At 44.8% G+C, this 25751-nt stretch overlaps 1 protein-coding gene across 4 annotated transcripts in view; it reads right to left on the bottom strand.

The window, feature by feature from the left end:
- Positions 1–25751, bottom strand: part of NPRL3 (NPR3 like, GATOR1 complex subunit) — a 366504-nt gene that overhangs the window by 220563 nt on the left and 120190 nt on the right. The window lies entirely within an intron of this gene.

Genomic DNA, 25751 nt, shown 5'->3' on the forward strand with positions numbered 1-25751 from the left:
TCCTGCAGGGTTTGCATGGTGATCGGCACATCCTTCTTTAATTCTGAGGCGGAAGATGCTCTCAGGAGGAGATTGTCTAGATAACCTACAACCATGATCCAGAGTTGTCGCAACAAAGCCAAAATTGGAGCCAATACCTTGGTAAAGACTCGGTGTGCTGATGCCAATCCAAAGGGGAGAGCCACAAACTGGTAGTGGGCTTCCCCAACTGCAAATCGCAGAAACCTCTGATGCCGGAGGCATATGGATATGTGCAGGTAAGCATCCTGGATGCCCAAGGACGCCAGAGAGTCCCCTTGATAGAGTACAGCGACTACTGAGCGAACTGATTCCATTCTGAACCTCTGTACTTTTACAAAGTAATTGAGGGCTTTCAGGTCCAAGCTTGGACGTACCCCTTCCTTTTTGGGGACTACAGATTGGAGTAGAACCCCTGTAAACTTTCCGACTCTGGAACAGGCACTCCGCTACTCAGCAGGTCCCTTACTGCCCCCATTAGGGCCTCCCGGCGAGTCGGGAGTAAGGGTATGCTGGAGGGGAGGAGCCCGTTTGGTGGCCAAGAAAGGAACTCTATGTTGTAGCCAGAGGAAATCAGTTTGCAGACCCATTGGTTGGATAGCCGAGAGGCCCATCGGCTGCAAACTCCCAAAGGCGACCCCCCACCCGAGAGATGGGCGGGGGCAAACCTTCACGCGGTAGCACTTTTGCTCGCAGGCTTGCGGTTCCATGGACGCTTTTGTCCCTCAGAGGTCGTCCTGTCGGACTGGGAGCGTTTAGCCGAAGTCTCGGACGGATGAAAAAGCCTCTTTTGAGTGGAAAATCAGGGCCCTTGCCTGCCGTGTGGATCCTTAGTCTTTCTGGCCTGTGCGAACAAGGTACTTTTCCTTGTGACATTCTTAATGATGTCATCCAACGAGGCTCCAAAGAGCCGCTCACCAGGGAAGGGTAGATCCGTCAGGGCTTTTTTAGATGCTTGGTCCGCAGACCAGCATTTTAGCCAAATCAGGTGCCTCAGCACCACTGCTGACACTGAAGCCCTGGATAGCAGAGGAAGCATATCCAGGGCCGCATCACAAACGTACTTAAGGCTTTGCACTAACTGGTCTGCTAGTTCCATGCAGACGGGAGTAGCCTGCTGCTTCTCCAATTCGCGGTGCAACATTTTTGCCCATTCAGTAAGTGTCTGTGACACAAGTGCTGTGGCCAGTACTGGTCGCATTGCGGACCCCACCACCGTAAACAAGGAATGGGCCACTGCCTCTGCCTTCCTGTCTGTAGGGTCCTTAAATGCAGGAGTCCCCTCTACCGGGATCGTGGTTATTTTATTTAACCTGGATACTGGGGGGTCCACGACCGGAGGAGCCGACCATTTTTTAAGAGGGCTCTCCTCAAAGAGTAATGCACCACCATACTTTTTGGGACCGAAAAGGTCCGTTGCGGTCTTCCCAATTCCTTGTATATGAACTTATCGAAATAAGTCAGATACAGAAACACCTTAGGTGCATGGGCTGGCTTACGGGACCAAAAAGGGTGGGACCTGCTGTATCCTGAATTTTCAGGGTATCGAGCACAGCTGTGATAAGTGCTCCAACTAGCGCTTTGTCTTGTGCGGATCTGGGTGGGGACTCATCTTCACTGTCCGATCGGTCCTGGTCAGCGTCATCTGAAGCAACAGAACAGGGGCCGCCTGCCTCAGCAGGGCCCGAGTCTGTGTCAGAGCTCTCCCTGGAGGACGGGGGGGGGCATTTTTACCACACCGCCTCCACCATGGCAACAAACGTTTCAAGGACCGCTGACAAAGCGTGCAAAGGCACTGCACTGTTTGCAGACAAGCCGGTTGCAAATGCAGGGAGTTCAGGGGAAGAAACACCAGTTTCTGAAGCCATGCTGACCCACCCTGTCTGCCACCCTTGGGGACTTAGGACAGGTGCACAGTCCCACCCTCCTAGCTGCTGCAGACTGAGGAGCCCCCACCGCAGGACTCACCACCCCAACCAAGTTCTGCGCCTTTCAGCTACAAGTGTCTGTGTCAGCTCCCAGGTGTCCGGAGTGAGAAACCGTGCTGTTCTGAGAGGCCCCCAGGGGCCCCCTGGCTACAGGTACACACACCGCTCAGCAGCCCATCATGAAGCATCCCCCATGGGGGGGGGGGGGGGGGGGGGGGAGTTAAGACAGGGAGAGAATAGAGTGAGGAAAGGGACCTCCCAGGGAATGTCCAGCTGCTCCATCCTGCCGAGGCAGGGAGAGCTGTACTTACCATCCGGACGAGCTAGGGACATCCCATCACAGACCCACTCTCCGATCAGTACGGGGTGGCTGCTGGCCATGGCACACTGTGACAAAGATATCAGTAATAAGGTCATATGTGTGCCCCGCAGCATTGCGCTCACCGGCCACCCCTGGAGCCTGAGGGGCATGTCGTGAGGGAGCCAGATCAGTATACAAGAATAAAGAAAGCGCTTCAAAAAAGTAAGTACTTGTGTGTTCATATCCCTATTATTTTCTTGCATGCTGTGCCATGTGCTTTTCTATACTGTTGTTCATTTTAAAATGGCTATTTTCATGTTCGTGGGCACAGTAATCAGTCGCAGGAAACATTGTTCACTCATTAACCACTTCAATACCCAGCCATAGCCAAATGACACCCACAGATGGGATCTCCCATCCTGGGTGGGTGTCATAGGACGTCCTCAGCTTTCCGCAGCTACTGCGGCGATCCGGTGTGTCCCTCGTCCTGGGCTGCTTGACCAGCTGTGATTGGTCACTAGCCAGCGCTGCTTGTGTAGCGGTGCACGTGCACGCCCCAGCCCCGATCAGTGTAAAGAGCCAATTAAATTGGCTATTTAGTGACCGGCTGTGTCCAATGACAGCCTGTCACTAAATGTAAACAAACTGTGTGTAACTCCTGTTGCTGGGTTCTCCTCTTCACACACCGATCCAGTGTGAGGAGGAAATCAGCTAACAGTGAGTTACACATTACTGTACCCCAGTATATGTTTTACTGTGCCCAGATTGCCCCCCCTAACTAAAGATGACCTGTCATCAGGAGTACCTGTCACCTCAGAATACCCACCACCTCACCACCTGCCACCAGAGCACCCTCTACCTCACCACCTGCCACCAGAGTACCTGCCAACAGAGTACCTGCCACCAGAGTACCCACCACCTCACCACCTGCCACCAGAGTACCTACAGCCACTATGTCCAGAAAGGTGTACACCCCAGAAGAGGCATACCAAATACTCAGTCTGAACGATGAGAGCAACGCAGAGCTTTCACCGCTCAGGTCTGATTCCGATTTTGGTTCGGAATATGAGCCACCCGAAGGCCGCACATCAGGATCTGAATTGGAAGAGGATGCAGTCCCTCCAAAAAGAAGATGGTCTGAACACCAGGCAGCTACCAGCAGTGCCAACGGTGGTAGGCCCCAGGAGGAGGGGCCTAGTACAAGCGCTGCTAGACCCCAGGAGGAAAGGCCCAGTGCACGTTAAAGAATTAGGGCCCAAACCCAGCTTCCAGAAGCCTTGGCAAACCCATTGTGGCTGCTTTCTTCCACAGGGTCAGCCACGATCCCCCCTTTTACAGCACAGCCAGGTGTGCAGGTCAACACTGCAGGTTTTGTCCCAAATGGATTTTTTTAAATTTATTTCCCCCCCCGAAGAATTGGTTCAAGGCATCGTGGACCAAACCAACCTTTTTGCCCAACAATTTATTGCAACCAACCACAGCTCCAGCAATGCCTGCCCTTTTGAATGGAGACCCCTAACAGTGGTGGAGCTTAAATGGTTTTAGGCCTAACGCTCAACATGGGGCTTACAAAAAAAATGTAATGCATAAGCACTGGTCAACCAAACCCATCCATCATATGGGAATTTTTTCATCAGCCATGTCCAGGTCCCGATACGAAATTACAATGCGCTTCCTGCATTTCAGTAACAACTCACAGAGCTTAACCCCCCCCCCCCCCCCGAAATCATCCAAACTTTGATAAACTATATAAAATCCACCTAATTTATTTTTAAAGAAATTCGCCAAACTTTACTTCCCTGACAAAAACATGTGTGTGGAAGAATCCCTGGTGCATTTCACAGGCCGGCTGGGAATCAAGCAATATATCACCAGTAAGAGAGCGAGGTACAGCTTGAAGCTCAACAAGCTCTGTGAAACCGCCACCGGTTATGTGCACTCATTACGTGTGTACGAAGGCAAAGATTCCCACCTCCAGCCCCCCGAGTGTCCATCGTACATGGGAATAAGTGGAAAAATAGTTTGGGAGTTTGCATTCCCACTCCTCCAAAAGGGGTATCATATTTACATGGACAACTATTACACCAGTTTGCCCCTTCTTCTCCACCTGTATCTAAAAAAAACTTTGGCCTGTGGTACAACAAGGGAGGGCTTCCCACAGCATCACCACAACCATTCAAAGAGGGGAATATGCAATCTTGAGGAATGAGGAAGTGTTGGCTGTGAAGTGGAGGGATAGGAAAGATGCATACATCATGGCCAACATCCACGATGACACCTCAGTAGAACTTCACAGAAGATGCGGTCCCATTCGCAAGCCTTCCTGTATCAACGAGTATAATAAATTTATGGGGGGGGTGGATTTAAACGATCAAATGTGGCAGCCCTAGCTTTCAACAAGAAAATCCCCTTTCTGGTACAAAAAAGTCAATTTACTTTTTTCATTTGGCCTTTTTAAATTCTTTCATCAGCTATCAAAAATCAACACAAACACCCACCACCTTCATAAAGTTTATTGAAGACACGGTCACTTCCCTGATCTACCAACAAGTATCCCCCCCAGAAAGCATTTGCTCCGATTCTATCAGCAGACTACATGAGCGGCATTTTCTGGATCATATTCCACCTTTAGGATCTGTAAAACGATACCAAAAAAAATGTCGGGTGTACACCAAAAGAGGAATTAGGAAAGACACCAGCTTCCATTGTCCCGACTGTCCCTCCCAACCTGGCCTTTGCATCGGAGAATGCTTCAAGTGATATCACACTCTGGAAAACTATTAGCCTATATTTCTAATACTGCCATTTCCCCCTTTTCAATTTCTGTCATGAATATTTCCCTGCCTTAACCAACCATATCATTGTCTTCCATGTGAACTGACCTTGGCCTGTTTCTCGACTATGCCTCTGCCCACCGTCTGCATTGTTTATCTGCCATGATTCTGCCTTTCACGTGAACTGACCCTGGACTGTATCGACTATGCCTCTGCCTACCGTCTATTTCTGCCTTTTACCTGCACTGACCTCTACCTGTTGACCATGTTTTTGCCTGCCCCTTGGACTGATCTTTTACTGTGCTACACAGGGGTCTCACATATGTGAGGGGCTCCAGAATAGTGTTCGGAGTTCAGAAAACCAGTTTTTGGTTTTCTGTGTTCCCAGAACAGGGTTTGGTCTGGTTGTCCGGAGGCCTCAAAGTGATTTGGGTGGGAGAAGCCTCTACCCCTGTCCCCAATCTTTCCTGACCGATGCCCTAAGCTTGATGGTCCTGCCTGCTCCCTGGACAAATACTCTGGCTGTGCTGACTATACCTCTGCCTGCTGCATGTACTAACTATGGACAGTATTCCTGCCTGCTGCATGGACGATCCTTTGATCCTTTTGCTGCTGCTGACCACATCCCTGCCTACTATCTGGACCAATGCTTTGGCTGTGCTGACAACATCTCTACCTGTACTGACTATTCCTGCCTGCTGCCCGTTTTGCTGTCACTGTCCACGTTCCTGCCTGCTGCCTGGACCGATGCTCTCCTCTGTGGATCACTGCACAACTAAAACCGCAGGTAAACTTTTCTTTACCCTTTGCTCAGCAGAATGTATTTTGGTTTGTAATTGGTATGTACAGTAGGTGCCGCTGATATTGTGTTTGTAGCGCAAACCCGTTGCGCTGGTTCCCGGCGACAGGCTTCACCAACCTGGGATCTTGCACTGGCTGCAATAGGAAAATGTCACCTTTTCCTATAATAGCGAGCGCGAGAGATAAGCGACAATGTCGCCTCTCTAATGAGACCTGCATGCCTTCAGGGGCATACCAGGCCCTTAGGTCTGGTAGGGATTTTAAGGGGAACCTCCAAAATCTATACCAGACTCCTATCTGAGCACGCAGCTCGGCTGGTCAGGAAAGGGGGAGGGGGACGAGCGAGCACCCCCGGATGGTAGCGACAACGAAGAAGAACGCCGGGCTCCTCCGATAGCAAAAGAGCAGAAGATAGCGGAGGGGCCTAGCGAGAAGACCCCAAAGACGGAAGAAGACCCCCAGAGCTGTCTAATAAAGTACTTTAAAAACCTGTGTTGTGTTTTTTTTTTATGTACACTTTTTTCCTCAGGTGAATGGGTAGGGGTACTATGTACCCCATACTCATTCACATAGGGTGGGGGGCGGGGATCTGACGGCCCCCTTATTAAAGGGGGCTCCCGGATTCCGATAAGCCCCCTGCCCGCAGACCCCAACAAGCGGTCAGGGTTGTCAGGAAGAGGCCCTTGTCCTCATCAACTTGGGGACTAGGTGCTGTGGGGTGGGAGGGCGCAGGGCGCCCCCCTTCTCCAAAGCATCCAAGCCCCCAATGTTGAGGGCACGCGGCCTGGTAGAGCTCAGGAGGGGGGATGCGGTCGCTCGTCCCCACCCCTTTTCCTGACCGGCCGGCTGTGTGCTCGGATAGGGGCCTGGTATGGATTTTGGAGTAGGGGGTGCCCCTTACAATCCCTACCAGACCTAAGGGCCTGGTATGCCTCTGGAGGGGGAACCCTTGCCGGTTTTTTTATTTAAAGATTGGTGGAGTTCTCCCTTAAGATTCATACTAAATATAGTGCCTGGTATTGGCGAGAATCCAATTCGGATCCCCGCACCAATGTGAACCCAGCCTCAATGTCAGCGATGCTTGCCGCTTTTCGGGAAAGGAAAATAAACATTATTCCTTTCCCGATCTGAGCCGGCTCAGTGCTGGCTCCCGCGACAGGGCTTGCAGGGTGTCAATCTCGCCGATAAAAGCAGCGAGATTGACACAATATCCCGGGCACCTACTGTACAGTACATGCTATGCGTTAGAAATATGAGGGGCCTTCAAGAGGAAGTAAACTCTGATGCATCTTTTCATTTAGTCCATTATAATAAGTAATTATCAGACTATAGCCACTGTAATCCAGCTCAAATCGCATATTACTTACTGTTTGATGAAACTTTAAAAAACTTGTTTCCAGGGGTTAGGCAGCTCCATCTTAAAGTGGGTCTGCACCTTTAAAAAAAATATTAAAAGCCAGCAGCTACAAATATTGCAGCTGCTGACTTAATAAATTCACACTTACCTGTCCCAGGGTCCAGCGATGTCGGCAGCAGATTACGAGCGATCGCTCGTCTCTCTGTTGCCCCCGCCGCCATCCTCTGTCAGGGAATCGGGAAGTGAAGCATTGCAGCTTTACTGCCCGGTTCCCTACTGCGCATGCGCGAGTCGCGCTGCGCGTCTCTGCTGGTCCCCACTGTGTCCTGGGAACTGTGCGTTTCCCAGAACACAACGTGGGGGGGGCGGGGCATCTGCGGGGGTCTTGTTCCGGAAGTGGGTGCAGATACCTGGATTATCCAGGTAACTGCACCCCCCTCCCCCCTGAAAGGTGCCGATTGTGGCATCGGAGGGGGGGAGGGATCAGATGAGCGGAACTTCTACTTCAGGGTGGAGGACCGCTTTAAGTATTGTTTTCTGAGTCCACAGTGGAGTGTATTTCCGCCCTTACATTGAGCACTTCCTGTACTGTTAACCAAGCCACTTTCTCAATCTAACATTTCTATGGCAACCCTGCTTCCCTGTTCATAGCTGACTTGTTTATTTCATAGTATTTACTTGTGCTGATTACCTAGTATTTGCCTGTATTAGTCCGATCAGCTTCAGCTGATAAGACTGCAGTACTCCTGTCCCATTCCCTGGATATACACTGTATGTGAGGTCACATGGTGTGTAGAAGGAAGCTCTGAGTGATTAGCAGCCTGCTGGGTGCTGTAGGAAGTCCTGATAACAGATAGATAAGATAGAGAGTGTGCCATAAATCAGGGGAGATCTGGGCATGCTCAGTGACGTCATTCTAAAGAACAAAAAGGATTACAACAATACTAAGCAAGTAAGGAGATTTCTACAAGCAGTGTTCATTTGGGTTTTTATGCTGATTCACATGGGACAAAGTTGTAGGGGAGGGTTTACAACCACTTTCAACAATGTGATAGGTTGGCAGGAATTTATGTGTGTAATTTATGCTCCTAGAACACCTGACAGTGCTACTTGGATGTTGGACCTCTGTATGTAGCCAGGCTGTGTAAAAATCTCACACATGTGGTATCGCCATACTCAGGAAGAGTAGAAGAATGTATTTTGGGGTGTCAGTTTTGCTATGTACATGCTTATTGTTGGAAATATCTTATAAATTGGAAACTGTGGAAAAAAAATGCGTTCATTTTTTTTCCACAGTTTCCAAAAACTGGAAAAAATGAACCGTTCCAAAATGGGGTAATTTTGTGGATGTTTCCATTGTCCTGGTGCTCCAGGGTCTTCAAAACTGTAATAGGTGGTTGAGAAATGAGATGTGTAAATTTATGCATGTAGAACGCCTCACGGTGCTATTTCAATGTTGGGCAAGAGTACTGTATGTGGCCAGGCTGTGTAAAAGTCTCCAGGGCCTTTAAAAGTGTGATAGGTTGGGGGGGGCGTGGCGACCGAGCGCTAAGATGGACGCCTAAGTCTGCTGCTCCGCTCGTCCACCGGAGAGATTCGAATACACCCGAGCGCACCGACCGTATACCCCTCGATCGAATCACCGATCGTTACAGGAATGTCTCGGCGGAGAAAAAACACGCCGCAACCGCACAAACTCAAAGATTTCTTCTCAGCGAGGCCTCGCGATCAGCCACAAGATGGCGGCGGCGCGCGCAAACAACATCCAGCTAACCAGGCCGAGAGGCACAGTGCAGGCCGGGAAGATCAGGGCACGTCAGTCACGCCACCGGGGGGACACAGCGGATCCTCCTCTGGAACCTCTAGCCCTTCCACTCGGAGCCCGGCCAAGTCAAAGCCACGAATGAGCTCCCCGGATGATCACACGGAGATGGAGGTAAGCGGACAGCAACACACTCCAGCCACTCAAGCCTCACACTCCCCGGACCCCATAGCGGATTTCCCCACGGCGGATAGGCCTGTGTCTGACACTACACTAAAAGAGATGCCGATTTCTCTCAGATCTGCCTTACATAAGGATATGGTACAAGAGATTAACCTCTGCCGCTCAGAAGTACACGCTATGGGAACTAGAGTGGATAGGATAGAATGTGTATTGGAGGAACATGCGGCCTCATACAACCTAATGGTAGACGCACAAAGGGCTCATGAGGAGGAACTGACATGGCTGAAAGACAAGATCTCTGACCTCGAGGACAGGTCTAGGCGTAACAACTTGAAGCTGAGGGGTATCCCTGAATCGATCCCCACGCAGCAACTTTTACAATATGTCCAAACAATGTTCTCCACCCTAGTGCCAGACCTAACTGCACAAGACTTGCTCATTGACAGAATCCACAGGATTCCCAAGCCCTCTTTTCTACCAGAAGGAACCCCGAGAGACACACTAATGAGAATACACTTCTTTCATGTTAAAGAATGCATCCTTCAGGCTGCACGAGGATCTGTTAATCTACCCTCACAATACGCTGATATACTTCTGCTGCCTGACCTCTCTAGACATACCCTAGAAAGACGGCGCAATTTGGCAACCGTGACTAAAGCCCTGAGAAATCATAAAATTCTCCACAAATGGAAATATCCAGCTACGCTGGTTATAACCCACAATGGCGTCTCCAAAACCGTTACCAAGCTTGAGGAGGGTATCACTGTGCTACGAGAGTGGGGGATCCTGCCTGTCCAACAGTCTCAGCATTCTCCTACACAGATCCCTACACCGATCCATCCAGAATGGCAGGTGGTATCTCGCATACGCCACAGCAAACTAAACACTGGTGGCAGCTCATAATACTACTACAATGAAATTGATCTCTCTCCGGAGATAGGAGCCTATGATTAGTCTTCTTCTACCCCCGTTCATAAGTTGGCAGCTACGTCTGCACTTGGATCAGTTATGAGATCCTTTTTATGAATATTTGTCTAACGTTTATTGTTCCATTTTGTTTTTCCTTTACAATTGATACACGCATCATCCAGCCTTTCCATCATCCATCTATGACTGCCATCTCTCCAAGCTACAACAGCCACCCAGAGGTTCACTCCAGCAGGATCAAAGAAATTACAGTGAGTAATTCCACCACACCTTTTACACTCATATTTTTGTCTATAGCAGATGACCATTAAGTGCCTATCACTGAATGCGAAGGGCCTGAACCATCCTGCTAAGCGTTTCTCTATGTGGAAGGAAGCCCACAAACATGGGGCAGACATACTCTCCATACAAGAGACTCACTTCCAACAACAAAAGACCCCCAAATGCACTCATAGAGACTACCCACATATCTTTCTTGCTTGCAATCCGAGCAGCAAAAGAGGGGGAGTGATGCTAGCCCTGAGAAACACTATCTCCTTTCAACTAAAAGAGTCCTTCATTGATGACGGAGGAAGATACCTCATAATAGCTGGAGACATTAATTCTAAACCATACACTATTGTTACTTTATATGCACCAAACTCGCACCAAATCCGCTTTCTAAAAAAAGTGTTCAAAAAGACTGCCTCCATGCTGTATGGTCAGCTCATTGTTAGCGGAGACTTCAACTTAATAGTAGATCCTAAGTTGGATACTACGTCCAACATGTCTAAGAGGTTGTCTTTTTTACAAGCTCTTTTACACGCTCATGATCTATTCGATGCCTGGAGGTGCCTACACGCTAATGAGAGGAACTACACTTTTTTTTCTCCAAGACATTGCTCATACTCACGTATAGACATGTTTTTAACCGATAAATGGTTGCTACAGCGAATCCAGGAAGCTCGAATTCATGATATTACCTGGTCCGACCACGCTGCTATCACTTTGTCTATTGTTGAACAGGGTGTCTCCCCCTCCTCCCCCATCTGGCGTTGTAATGTAAGAATTTTACAGGAACCCACACTTACCCATGTGGTCTCTCAGCATATCAAGGAATTCTTTCACTTTAACGCATCTCCTGATACAGACCCATTTACACTCTGGAACGCCCATAAAGCATACATGAGAGGTATTTTAATCCAACTAGGAGCTAGGGAAAAAAAGAAGCATAGGCTCAAACTCCAAACTACTTTAGATGAATTACACACACTAGAGAATCAGAATAAACTCGCACCAACACCAGATCTAGCCGGTAAGATTTCCAAGATAAGGGAGACCCTGAGGGAACTTCTTACACAACAATACGACACACATCTTAGGAGATTGAGACTACAATCATATGCGAATGCCAATAGAGCAGGGAAATACCTAGCTAATAGAATTAAAGCGGTCCGCTCCAAAACTAAAATAGCATATCTTTTACACCCCACGGACCACCATAAAATTACCAACCCGCAAGACATAGCCAACCAATTTGCTGATTACTATGAGTCCCTGTATAATTTACATACTGATACATCTATCACACAACCCAAACATGCCGATATACAAAAGTTTTTACATAGTATTAATCTTCCCTCGATAACCGAGGACCAGCTCCTCTTATTAAATGCTCCATTTTCTAGCCAGGAACTACACCACACTATAAAGTCCTCACCTACTGGTAAATCCCCAGGACCGGACGGATTCAGTAATGAGTACTATAAGATTTTCAATTAAGCTCTAGTCCCTCACATGTTAGAAACCTTTACGAAAGCTACAGAATTATCCTCTTTTCCTCCTGATATGTTGAGAGCCCACATTGTGACATTACCTAAACCGGGAAAGGATCCCACTACTCCAGCCAACTTCAGGCCTATCTCGTTGCTCAACTCAGATATAAAATTCTACGTGAAGATATTGGCCAAAAGATTGATGCATATCATTCCACACCTCATAAATAGAGACCAGATGGGCTTTGTGAGAGGGAGACAGACCTCCGATGCTACTCGTCGCATTATTAATATCATTCACCATGCTGTTAAATCCAGAACGCCTTCTCTGCTTCTCTCTATAGATGCAGAGAAGGTGTTCGACCGGGTTCATTGGAATTATATGGAATCGGTGCTGAGTAAATTTGGTTTTGGGGGCCCAATCTTGACGGCTATAATGGCTCTGTATTCATGCCCTTCAGCTCAGGTATACTCCTCGGGCATGTTGTCCAAAACATTTGTCATCTCTAACGGCACAAGACAAGGCTGCCCCTTATCACCCACGGTTTTCAATCTCATGATGGAACCCTTAGCCGAAGCTATACGTGTACATTCTCATATCAAAGGGTTCAACCTAGGGCATCAGAAACACGTCATTAATTTATTTGCCGACGATGTCATACTTATGTTGTCCGACCCGCAATCTTCTCTTCTTCATGCTCACAAGCTGCTGACATCCTTTGGGGATATTTCCTATTATAAGGTTAACTTTCACAAATCTATGATTCTGGACATAGGGATTTCTCAGCCTATTAGATCTAGTCTCCAAAAAAAATTGCCATACTCATGGAGTACACATGGTATTAAATATCTAGGTATAAACTTAACCAACAATATTGCCTCACTAGCAGCAGCTAATCTTGGGCCGTTCGTATGTCACTTGACACGCCAACTCAATGAGTTTGCAAAAAAGGAACTGTCATGGTTGGGGGCAGGATGGCTGCCTTCAAAATGGCCATCCTACCACAAATTCTGTACCTATTTAGATCGTTGCCTATCCCAATACCCATACGTTACATTCGAGATATGTCCAACCTCACTTGGAAATTTACTTGGGGGGGGTAAAAGAGCCAGATGTAAACGTTCTAATCTCAACCCACATAAAAGAGTAGGGGGAATAGGATACCATGACTTAATGGACTACTTATGGGCAATCAGACTCGACCAACTCCGACATTGGTTTGTACCAACAGATAATCCGTTATGGGTAGATCTAGAAAAATCACTACTACCAATAGCTGATACCCGACTAATCCTAGTGAGTGACCTGTGGGAGCAATGGAAGGAGGGAGATATGCCACCCTCAGCACAGGTATCTCTACAAGCCTGGAGGTATCTACTCCAACACGATTGCTGCAACACGCAAAGTATTGCATATGACTTTCCTATAGAAGTACTGGAAGCAAAGATTCCTCAGCTTTCGACCAGCTGGCTGAAAACAAGAGGAATCGCATCCATGAAAGATTTGTTTATAGGTCAGAAACCGAAATCAGCAGCACTCCTAATGTCTGACTTTTTACTGCCGAGCAATATGTGGTGTTATTGTTTACGTATTTCCCACTTCTTGAGCTCTCATCCATTTCCCGAACTGAAAATACCTCTTCAGGCGTGGAGCTTTTACTCTACTACCCCACATCCTAGCAAAGGTATCTCTCTGTTTTATAATTTACTCAATAACGAAAACACTTTCCACAAAACAGCGTCCCATGTCAGATGGGAAGATTTGTCCTCCACCTTCTCCGATAAACAATGGTCACAAGCGTTTCAATCCATCCACCATGCATCCCACTGTGTGAATCACTGGGAAATGACTCTCAAAATTGTTAATAGATGGCATTATACACCGTATAGGATCGCCATTTATTTTCCAGGCTCGTCGCCGCTTTGTTGGAGAAGGTGTGGTAAAACAGGTAACCCAATTCATATGCTATGGGAATGCCCGAGTCTTACCAGCCTGTGGAACACAGTTTTCACTCTCATCTCCTCTATCACAGGAATATTGACACCCCCGAACCCTGCTTTGGCCATACTGCAGATAGGTATAGAAAAATTTCAACCAGGAGATAGACCAGTTGTTACACATATCTTGTTGGCAACCAGAAATCTCATTCTACGCAACTGGAAAGACACATCGGCCATTAACATATCTGATGTCCATAAGCTAGTTAATAGGAATCACGCTTTTGAGCGTCTATTGGCAATAAATAACCCAACTTGCCATAAGTTTGATAATACCTGGAAAACATGGTGCCAGCGTTTCAAACCCGGTTAAAGGTGCAATTTATTCATTTACTGACTATCTCTATAGGGTCATACCCCTTAATGTAGTGTTCTGATACAACTGATATGTATACTACTCGTTCTCACCCTGATGTGTAAGGCATATTGCGTTTATTACTTGCTTTATTGTTCCATCATTGTTCCACTTACTTTTCTTTTTCTTTTTTGTTATGTACTGTGATCCCGTATTGTTTAAATATGTGAAATTTAATAAAAACGTATTGAAACAAAAAAGTGTGATAGGTTGTCATCAAATGAGATATGCAATTTATGCTTGTAGAAAGCCCGACGGTGCTACTTGGATGTTAGAGCTCTGTATGTGGCCAGGCTGTGTAAAAGTCTCACACATGTGGTATCGCTATACTCGAGGAGTAGCAAAATGTATTTTGGGGTGGCATTGCAAGTATGCATGTGCTGTGTGAGAGAAATAGCTTATTATGACAATTTTGTGCAAAAAAAAAAAAATTCCCAAGAATTGTGGGAAAAAATTATAACTTCAAAAAACTCATCGTGCCTCTTACTAAATACTTTGGAATGTCTGCTTTCCAAAAAGGGGTAATTTGGGGGGTATTTTTACTTTTGTGGCTTGTTAGGGTCTCAAGAAATGAGATACAAAATCAGTACATCAGGTGTGATCAGATGTGATCATTTTTCATTGATTTGCACCATATCTTGAAGACTATAACTTTCACAGACACTAATTTGGGTTATTTTTACTAAAGATATGTAACAGTATACATTTTGGCCCAAATTTATGAAGAAAAATTACTTATTTGCAAAATTTTACAATAGAAACTAAAAAAAAGCTTTTTTTTTCAAAAATTTCTATTTTTTTGCTTATATTACAAAAAATAAAAAAAAACAGTGGTGATTAAATACCACCAAAAGAAAGCTCTGTTTGTGAGAAAAATATGCTAAACATTTGGTTTGGGTACGGTGTAGCATGACTAATGGTCATTCAAAGTGTGAGAGTGCTGAAAGCTAAAAATTGGTCTGGGAAGGAAGGGTGAATAAAAGCCCTGTACTGAAGTGGTTAAATATGATTTTTTTTGGCACATACAGGCTAAATACATTTGTCTAAAATTAAGTTTTATACATTGCTGTCTAGATGTGTTTGTAACTAGAATGAAATGCAAGCTTGATTCAGTGCAATGTAAGGAGAGGACACTCAGCAGCTGTTTACACATCTGGACTCAAGAACACTAGTGTGGGACATAAGAACAAACTTTTTAAGGTGTCCCACACATGTCTTCAGCTTGGAACTCTGCCCAAAACAGACAATTGTACCCCACTTCCCAGCAATGATTCATGTTCATATTTCTGGACTGAAATATCTGTGTGCTAAGTATACCTTTTGTTTCATTCTCATAGGGGAGAAAAGACTCAGAGGACACCACACTCAGAGGACACCAGGGACCCCCCGCATCAACAAGAATGGGAAATCAGCCCTAGACCCCCCAAGGATCTTGAGGAAGGAGAGGTGAGGGAAGTGGGCGAGATTGACACCCAAACAGGTGAGTGTCTGACATCCCAGCTTCAGGTAATATATGTATGCCTGCATATTTATAATACATGTTTTTTAACCAATTTTTAGGTGATGTGCTGGTTGTTGAAACACAAGCTGAACCTTTCACCAATGACACGCCCAAAGGCTAATCAACGACATCATGATGTGGAATGGGGAAATAGACATTATAAGGAAGAAACTCAATGTTATGGAACAACAAATGAAGAACATGATCGATGTGTTGGGGAGAATAGAATTGTTTTGCAAATCCAATACATTTTCCCATTTCTTGGACTTAATGAAACCCAATTTTTTTTTTCTACATTTTAAAAGCCAAATTTTGAAGATGCACATGGTGTGTGAACATGTGCTATCTGCGATCAGAGGATCTCAATGTATGCTTTTGTGGGTGCAACTCTTTCCTCGTAACTCTAGTAGGTGAGAGGAAGGGGTTGCACCCTCAAAACACGTCCATTGATCCCCCATGATGGGAGATAGCACATGTTGACATTAGGCATGGGATCAGGAGGGAAATACCCGTTTGTACTCACATTTTGCGTACATCTTCAAAATTTGGCTTTTTACAGGGGTGACATAACCCCATCTGATGAAGGCAATATCAAGACATTTTTGACTGTACAATGTCTGATATTGCCTTCAATTTTTATACGTTGAACTTTGTAAATTCGAGAGTTGTGTACTTAATGCTTTAAAACATGCCTGTTTCTAAAAAAAAATGTAAAAAAAAAAAATTAAAATTAATATATATATATATATATATATATATATATATATATATATATATATATATATATATATATATATATATATATATATATAAATATAATAGCGAAAAAAATATATATATATTTTACCCAAAAATTGGGAATTTTTTTTGGAAAATCAACAATGTGTGGCTTCTTCTTTCAATGCTCTATACCAATTTTGTAAGTAATTTTGTGTTGACAGTGACAATGGGGCTTATTTACTATAAAGGAAAATCCACTTGGCACTACAAGTGCACTAGGAGAACCTAGGAGACAGCCAAAAAAGAAACACAAGCAAGATTATCAGATCAAATTTTTTTATTATAAATGTGTGACTTTTTACGTAAAAAGTTGAGCAAAATGCAGCAGCATAAGATTATGTGGTTGAGTTTATACTCCGCCACGTGTATGGCTGTAAGAAACAGGCAGACTGGCTGGCCATTATCCTTAAGGCATTCTCCACCACTTTTCTGGCTCTGGCCAGCCGGTAGTTAAAAAACCTGTGGTGAGGGTCTTCTGGGGGAATGTCCTCATCAGGTGCTCGCCCAGACCAAACGCTTCATCAGCAAGGAAGACGAACGGGAGTCCATCAATGTTGTCCGCATCAGGTGGCAATCGCAGGCCAAAATCTGGAGCCGTTGATAAAACTCCATCTGGGCGGATACTCCTCCATCCGGCTATTCTTCCCTATGTCCACACAGAGGAACTCATATTGTGCCGACACCACTGCCATTAACACTATACTATGAAACCCCTTATAGTTAAAATAGTATGACCCCGAATGGGGTGGTGGCACAATGTGGACGTGCTTCCCAACTATAACCCCTCCACAGTTGGGAAAGTCACAATGGTTGGCAAAATGGGAGGCCACATTCTGCCATTCCTGTGGCATGGGAAGGAAAGTCAAAACATAAAAAATAAAATTAGTACTTTTGCACATAACATTGCAAGAAGATTAGACACAAACATTCATGGCCAACATCAGTATTAATTTAATTTTAAGGAGTATCTAAAGACAAAACTATAAGGCCCACTTATCAGATTAATCAACCCCCCCCCCCCCCCACTCCGATGGCCCATTGTAAAAATTTTAGGGGGGGTAAGGTTTGAGATGAGTTTTGCCTGAAATTAAGGACAAAAATAACATTTGTACACATTTTAGGGGGTGTTTGGGGTAAAGTACTACAATGGAGCTGACAAAATACATTCTTAAGTGACTAGGCTAGGTGTATATGGGCCCAGGATAGCATGCTGGGGAGGTTAGTGAAGGAAAATATGCATGTAGGCCACAAAAGGAGCATTAAAAGATTACAGCATGCATGAGGACAAAGAGGACATTCACAGCATATTACAATTATGGTAATTAGGGAATGATGAAAAAAAATACAAAACATCAAACATTAAATACATAGAATGTGATGTTAAAGGAGAAAACTTACCTCAATATAGTCCTTCTGCAGGACCTGAATAATAGTAAAACAAGTCTCTGGCATAATGATCCCTAGAGCCTGGGGGGAGATGCCTGTTGAGAACTTGGAGGTCCTGCAGACTTCTCCCAGTCGCCAAGTACCGCAACGTGGCGACTAGCCTCTGCTCCGTAGTGATGGCTTGCCACATGCAGGTATCCTGCCTGCTAATATAAGGGGTGAGCAAAGCCAACAGATGGTGAAAAATGGGGTCCATCAGCCTGAGAAATCATAAGGATTATTCTCCTGGATCTAATCAAGCAAAGGCATATGAGAGAATTGGTCACGCAATTCTTGGTCCATGAACTCCTCCCCACCCTGTTCATGGACTGGGCTTGGGTCAAAGAATGCACCCCAACACCAAGCCTCCACACAGCACGAACTCTATGACGAGTACGTACATGCAACATGGCTTCAAAACAGTCGGCTGGTCAGAACGCACTGAAGAACAGCAAAGCTTGTGAAGAGTGAGCTGAAAATCAGAAACGAGCGGACAAGAACACAATGAAAAAACAGATAAGCATTGTGTACAAGCTCTGAAAAGCGGATACAAACCCACAAGCACAAACTGAAGAGCAGTAACGCACTGAAAAGCACGAAAGCTGAAGATCGCGAATTGTCTTTCACCAAACTTCTACTAACAAGAGATTAGCAAAAGGAGCCCAAAGGGTGGCGCGCTGGCTATTGCACTTCCTTTTTCTAGACCGATCCTATGTTCTGTACGTCACCTCGTTCTGGATGGTCGGACTTTGGTTTGACCGTGTGTAGGCAAGACCGCTTGAATGGAATTCTGACGGAGTTCCGTCTGAGAAACCTTCGGAGTTTATTCCGACAGCAAAACTGGTCGTGTGTACAGGGCATAAGGGGTAGATCTGAAATGATTGGAAGCTCTGCTGATTTTATCATCCAATCATGTGCAAGCTAAAATGCTGTTTATTTTCCTTGCATGCCTCCCTCGGATCTACAGCGACTTTACTTCCAAGTGCACTTTCAGCGCAAAGTGGATCATGGCTTACAGCTCATGAAGACCCCAAATCCACAATATCAGAAAATTTGAATATTACATGCAATCAATAAAACAAGGATTGTACATAGAACAATATCGAATCTCTGAAAAGTATAAGCATGCATATGTACTCAGTACATGGTTCAGGCCCCTTTTGCAGCAATTACTGCCTCAATGTGGCATGGCATAGAATTTATCGGCCTGTGGCACCGCTGAGGTGTTACGGAAGACCAGGATGCTTCAATAGCAGCCTTCGGCTCTTCCGAGTTGTTCTGTCTCATGTCTCTCATCTTTCTCTTGGCAATGCCCCATAGATTCTCTATGGGGTTCAGGTCAGGCGAGTTTGCTGGCCAATCAGGCACAGTAATCCCACGGTCATTGAACCAAGTATTGGTGCTTTGGCAGTGTGGACAGGTGCTGCTGGAAAATTAAGTCAGCATTCCCATAGAGCTCATCTGTGGAAGGAAGCATGAAGTGCTCCAAAATCTCCTGGTAGACAGCTGCATTGACGCTGGACATGAAGCACATTGGACCAACACCAGCAGATAAAATGGCTCCCTAAATCAACACAGACTGTGGAAACTTCACACTGGACTTCAAGCATTTTGCAGTGAGTGACTCTCCATTCTTCCTCCATACTCTGGGTCAGCCATTCTCAACCTTTTCAACACAGAGGAACCCTTGAAATAGTTCTGCAGTCTCCGGGAACCCCTGCTAAAAATTCGAAATCTACAACTCATGATACATTAGTGTGATGTTCAATGGGAAGAACGATCCTTACACTTGTGGTCATTGAGAAGAATTACCTCCTTACATATAGCTAAAAAGATCAATGGTGTCAGTGGGAACTTATCTGAGAGGCAGAAATGGCCCAATGCTGAAAGAACCCCTAGCAACCTCTGGAGGAACCCTGGTTGAGAATCACTGCTCTGGGTCCTTGGTTTCCAAATGAGATGCAAAATTTGCTCTCATCAGAAAAGAGGACTTTGGACCACTGAGCAACAGACCAGGTCTGTTTTTCTTTAGCCCAGGTAAGACACTTCTGATGATGTTTGTTGTTCAGGAGTGACTTGACAAGAGGAATAAAACATTTGAAGCCCAAGTCCAGGATCCATCTGTGTGTGGTGGCTCTTGATGCACTGACTCTAGCCTCAATCCACTCCTTGTGAAAGTCCCCAACACTTTTGAATGGCCTTTTCCTAACAACCCAGGCTGTGTCCATCAATGCTGCTTGTGCACCTTTTTCTTCCACACGTTTCCCTTCCACATAACTTTCTATTAATGTGCTTTGATAGAGCACTTTGGGAACATCCAACTTCTTTTGCAATTACCTTTTGATGCTTTCCCTCCTTATGGAGGGTGTCAATGATGGTTTTCTGCACAACTGTCAGGTCAGCAGTCTTTCCCATGATTGTGATTCTCACTGAACAAGACTGAGAGACCATTTAACCACTTCAATACAGGGCACTTAAAGTGGTTGTAAACCCTTACAAACCACTTTGACCTACAGGTAAGCCTAGATTAAGGCTTACCTGTAGGTCCAAGAAATATCTCCTAAACCTATACGGATATTTGCCCAAAGACAGGCGCAGGCGCACTGAGCGCAGCATTTCCAACAACGGAGCTGCCGCGCGTGTCGGCTCCCGTGCGCATGCGCGGGAGAGAAGTCATCGCGGCTCCGCCAAATGACAGCGGCGGAGCTGCGAGACCCCACCGAAAAGATGGATGCGCCGGACTACAGGGGACAGCGGTGACATCGCTGGCTCCTGTGTCAGGTAAGTGACACATAATGGGCTACTATGCGATGCATAGTAGTCCATTATGCTTTGCCTTTGCAGGGAATGAAAGAGGAAGTAAACTCATCAGGGTTTACTTCCTCTTTAAACACCTTCCTGCCCAGACCAATTTTGAGCTTTCAGCGCTGTCGCACTTTGAATGACAATTGCGTGGTCATGCTACACTGTACCCAAATGACATTTTTATAATTTTTTTCTCACAAATAGAGCTCTCTTTTGGTGGTATTTCATCACCTCTACGGTTTTTAATTTTTTGCGCTACAAATAAAAAAATACCGAAAATTTTGAAAAAAAAAAAGTTTTTTTTGTTTCAGTTTCAAAACTTTGTAAATAAGTACATTTTCTCCTTCACTGATGGGCACTGATGGGGCTACACTGATGGGCACTGATAAGGCGGCACTGATGGGCACCAATGAAGTGGCACTGATGAGGTGGCATTGATTGACACTGATAGGCGGCACTGATGGGCGGCACGGATGGACACTGATAGGTGGCACAAATTGGCACTGATAGCTGGCACGGATTGGCATGGATGGGCGGCACAGATGGACATGGATAGGCGGCACAGAGGTGGCACAGGTGGGCACTCATAGGCGGCACAGGTGGGCACTCATAGGCGGCACAGGTGGGCACTCATAGGCGGCACAGGTGGGCACTCATAGGCGGCACAGGTGGGCACTCATAGGCGGCACAGGTGGGCACTCATAGGCGGCATTGGTGTTATACTGTACTAATGGATGCCAATCAGTGCCAAACAATAATGCATGCCAATCAGTGATGCCCATTGTGGGCACTGATTGGCATCCATTATGGGCACTGATTGGCATCCATTGTGCTAACTGGCATCCCTGGTGGTCTAGGGAGGATTACCTTTTGCTGGGCATCCCTGGTGGTCTGGTGGCATCCCTGGTGGTCCAGTGTGGGCATCCTCGGGGGGGGGTGTGCTGATAATCGATCGGCTCTCCTCTACTCGTGTCTGACAGACGCGAGTGAGGAAAAGCCGATCACCGCCTCTTCCTATTTACACTGTGATCAGCCGTGATTGGACACGGCTGATCATGTGGTAAAGAGTCTCCGTCGGAGACTCTTTGCCGAGATCGTAGTTGCCGGGTGTCAGACTGACACCCCACAACAACGATCGCCGCGATGCGCGCCCCCGGGGGCGCGCAACGGCTCATAATCCTGATCACGTCATATGACGTCCGATCAGGATTATGAAACCACTTTGCCACCGTCAATTGCCAATAGGGCCGGGCGGCAAGTGGTTAAAGGCTCAGGAATCCTTTGCAGGTGTTATGGCTTAATTAGCTGATTAGAATGGGACTCTTTGACCCTAGAATATTGCACCTTTACACAATATTCAAATTTTCCAAGATTGTGGATTTGGTGTTTTCATGAGCTGTAAGCCATAATCATCACAATTATAACAAATCACGGCTTGAACTAACTTGCTTTGCATGTAATGAGTCTATCTCATATTTGTTTCACCTTTTAACACTTTCATGACTAAGCCTATTTCTGACATTTGGTGTTTACAAGTTTAAATCCCTATTTTTTACTAGAAAATTACTTAGAACCCCAAACATTATATATATATATATATATATATATATATATATATATATATTTTTTTTTTTAGCAGAGACTCTAAAGAATAAAATGGCGATTGTTGCAATATTTTATGTCACACAGTATTTGTGCAGCGGTGTTTTAAATGCATTTTTGGGGAAAAGGGACACTTTCGTGAATTTTAAAAAACCAAACAGTATAGTTATCCCAATTTTTTTGTATAATCTGAAAGATGATGTTACGTCGAGTAAATAGATACCAAATATTTCAAGCTTTATAATTGCACGCACTTCTGGAATGGCGATAAACTTTGGTACCTAAAACTCTCCATATGCAATGCTTTTCATTTTTTTTTTATGGTTACCAGATTAGAGTTACAGAGGAGGTCTAATGCTAGAATTATTGCTCTCGCTCTGACGATTGCGGCGATTCCTTACATGTGTGATTTGAACACCGTTTACATATGCAGGCGCGACGTGTGTGTTTTCTTCGGTCGGTTTGACATTTTTTAAAAAAAAATTTTATATTATTAAATTGGGTTTTTAAAAAAAAAATAAAAAAATGTGATCACTTTTATTGGCATCACAAGGATAAATGTAAACATCCCTTGTGACAGTAATAGGTGGTGACAGGTACTCTTTATGGAGGGATCGGGGGTCTAAAAGACCCCAAATCCCTCCTTTGCACTTCAAAGTATTCAGATCACCGAAAACGGTGTATCTGAATACTGTACATTTTTTCAAATATGGCACCATTGGCAGCCGAGTAAACAGGAAGTGACAATGTGACGTCGCTTCCGTGTTTACATCAAGGAGACTGGAATGAAGCTGTTTCCGGCTTCGTTCCAGTCTGTCCCTAGCCACCAGAAGAGCCGGATCGTCAATCGGCCCTCCCTCTCCCGAGGCCCAGGAAGAGTGGCAGGAGGGGGGACGTTTAGGCTTTTAGATGCATCGGCTTTTAGATGCATCGACTTTTAGATGCATCGGTTGTTATCCTCGGAAAGCTGATCACCGGCTCTAAAAAACAGTACCGGGATAATGCCTGCAGCTGCGGGCATCATCCCGCTATAACCCCCGAAAGTAGAGTACGCACATCTGCGTACGCTCGACGGGAATGGGTTAAGATGCATTAGTGAAATAAATGAACTTTTGAATGATATTCACATTTTTCAAGTATCACCTGTATTAACACCACTAAACATAAACATTTAAACTTAAACCCAACAAAACCAAAAAAATCACATCTAAAGTAACCATGTCACTTTTACCTGAGTATTTATTTATAGTCCGGGATTTATAGTTAAGGATGAAACTTGCAATGTAAACATTGTACTGTAGGGGAGTAAAGCTTATTTTATAATACGGTATGTTCTTTAACAGCATAAGCTATGCCAAACACCTTAAAGAGATGACCATTAGAATTAATAAACTGGTGAAAGAAAATGTCTGGTTGCAATAGAATTCCTTCTGACTTTAGCTTTATCATAATGCTTGTTTAACCACTTCAACCCTGGAAGATTTGGCTACTCAACGACCATTTTTTGTGATACGGCACTGGATGGCTTTAACTGACAATCGTGCAGTCGTGCAACGCTGTAACAAAAAAAAATTGACGTCCTTTTTTTCCACAAATAGAGCTTTCTTTTGGTGGTATTTTATCATCTCTGCGGTTTTTATTTTTTGCGCTATAAACAAAAAAAGAGCGACAATTTTGAGAAAAAAAATAATATATTTTGTACTTTTTACTATAATAAGTATCCCCATTTTTTCTCAGTTTAGGCCAATGTGTAGTATTCTAGTCTTATATTTTTGGTAATAAAAAAAAAAGAAATCGCAATAAGCGTATATTGATTGGTTTGCGCAAAAGTTATAGCGTCTACAAAACAGGGATAGATTTATGGCATTTTTATTCTTTATTTTTTTTACTAGTAACGGCGGTGATCTGTGATTTTTTTTTTATTGTGAATACAACATGGCGGACTCATCAGACACTTTTTGGGACGATTGACAATTATACAGCGGTCACTGACAGGGAATGGGTTAAAACTAGGGGGCGATCAATGAGTTAACTGTGTTCCCTGACTGTGTGTTCTAACTGTAAGGGGAAGGTGCTGACTATAGGAGATGACAGATCGTGGTTCCTAGCTATTAGGAACTCACAATCTGCATCTCCTCTCCTCACAGAACAGGGATGTGTGGGTTCACACACACAAGCACATGTCCCTGTTCTGCATTTTGTGCCCAGCCTCAGCGGCGCGCATGCGCACCTGCTATCCCGCTTAAAGAAGCCGATGTACAGCTATGACAGTTTGTACTGACCTGCCACAGTATAATGACAGCGGCTGGTCAGCAAGTGGTTAAGTTGAGCTCCCATGGCTAGATTTATTTTAAAGGTGCGGGTCCTGAGGCTTTCATCCTGATCTTTGATTCAGTATTTAGCAACTCATTAACCTGGAAAACCTGGAAAAGGCGTGCAGAATGGGAGTTTAGACTTTTTCAGACATCATTTTGCTGCATGTTTTTTTTTTTTTTTTTACAAACCAGTGATTTTCAGAGAAGCCTGGTTAGCAGTGGGAGCCCTCATGTTTCAAAATAAAATGGATAATTCATTAAAACAAGCAGAAAAACTTTGCGTCACATAAAAACCAATCAGATCCCTTTTTGTTTTTCTCCGATAAATGAAAGGTTAAACTTGATAAGCTGCTATAAGCAGCATTGCTATCTTTTCTCCAATATGTATCAATCCTCTTTAAAAATATACAAACAAAAAAAATCTAAATTACGGATTCTAAAGGCTAGGGGATGTCAAATGTAAGATAACAATAATCTCTACTCATTTGAAGATTATAACTAGGAGAAATTATCAGAGGACAGATGTAAAACAGCCCATTCATACTTATGCATTACAGTAAGGGCTTGTTCACACTTGACAATTTCTAATTTCTCATCAATGAGCTTTAGTATAGGCGTTTTAAAATCGTTAACTACTTCAGCCCTGGAAGGGTTTACCCCCTTAATGACCAGGCCATTTTTTGTAATACAGCACTGCGTCGCTTTAACGGACAATTGCGCAGTCGTGCGACGATATACCCAAACAAAATTCTTTCTTTTGGTGGTATTTGATCACCTCTGTGGTTCTTTCTGCTATAATACATATCCAAAAAAAATAATAATTTATTCATCTGTTCAAAAAAAAAAAAAAAAAACACAAACAATAGGTGTATATTGGTTGGTTTGCACAAAAGTTATAGCGTCTACAAAATAGGGGAAAAATTTAGGGACTTTTTATTTATTTTTTATTATTTTTACTAGTAATGGCGGGGATCAGCAATTTTTAGCGGAACTACGACACTGTGGCGGACAACCTGACACTTTTTGGTTCAGTGATCAGTGACACCAATACAGTGATCAGTGCTATAAAAAACAGGATTTTTAAAACAGCTTACCTGTAAAATCCTTTTCTTTGAAGTACATCAGGGGACACAGAGCCATAGTAGTTACTATGTGGATTAAAGGC

The sequence above is a fragment of the Lithobates pipiens genome, unplaced genomic scaffold, assembly GCF_037356315.1.
Source record: "Lithobates pipiens isolate NorthernLeopardFrog02 unplaced genomic scaffold, aLitPip1_a1.2 Scaffold_22, whole genome shotgun sequence".
NCBI classification, from domain to species: domain Eukaryota; kingdom Metazoa; phylum Chordata; class Amphibia; order Anura; family Ranidae; genus Lithobates; species Lithobates pipiens.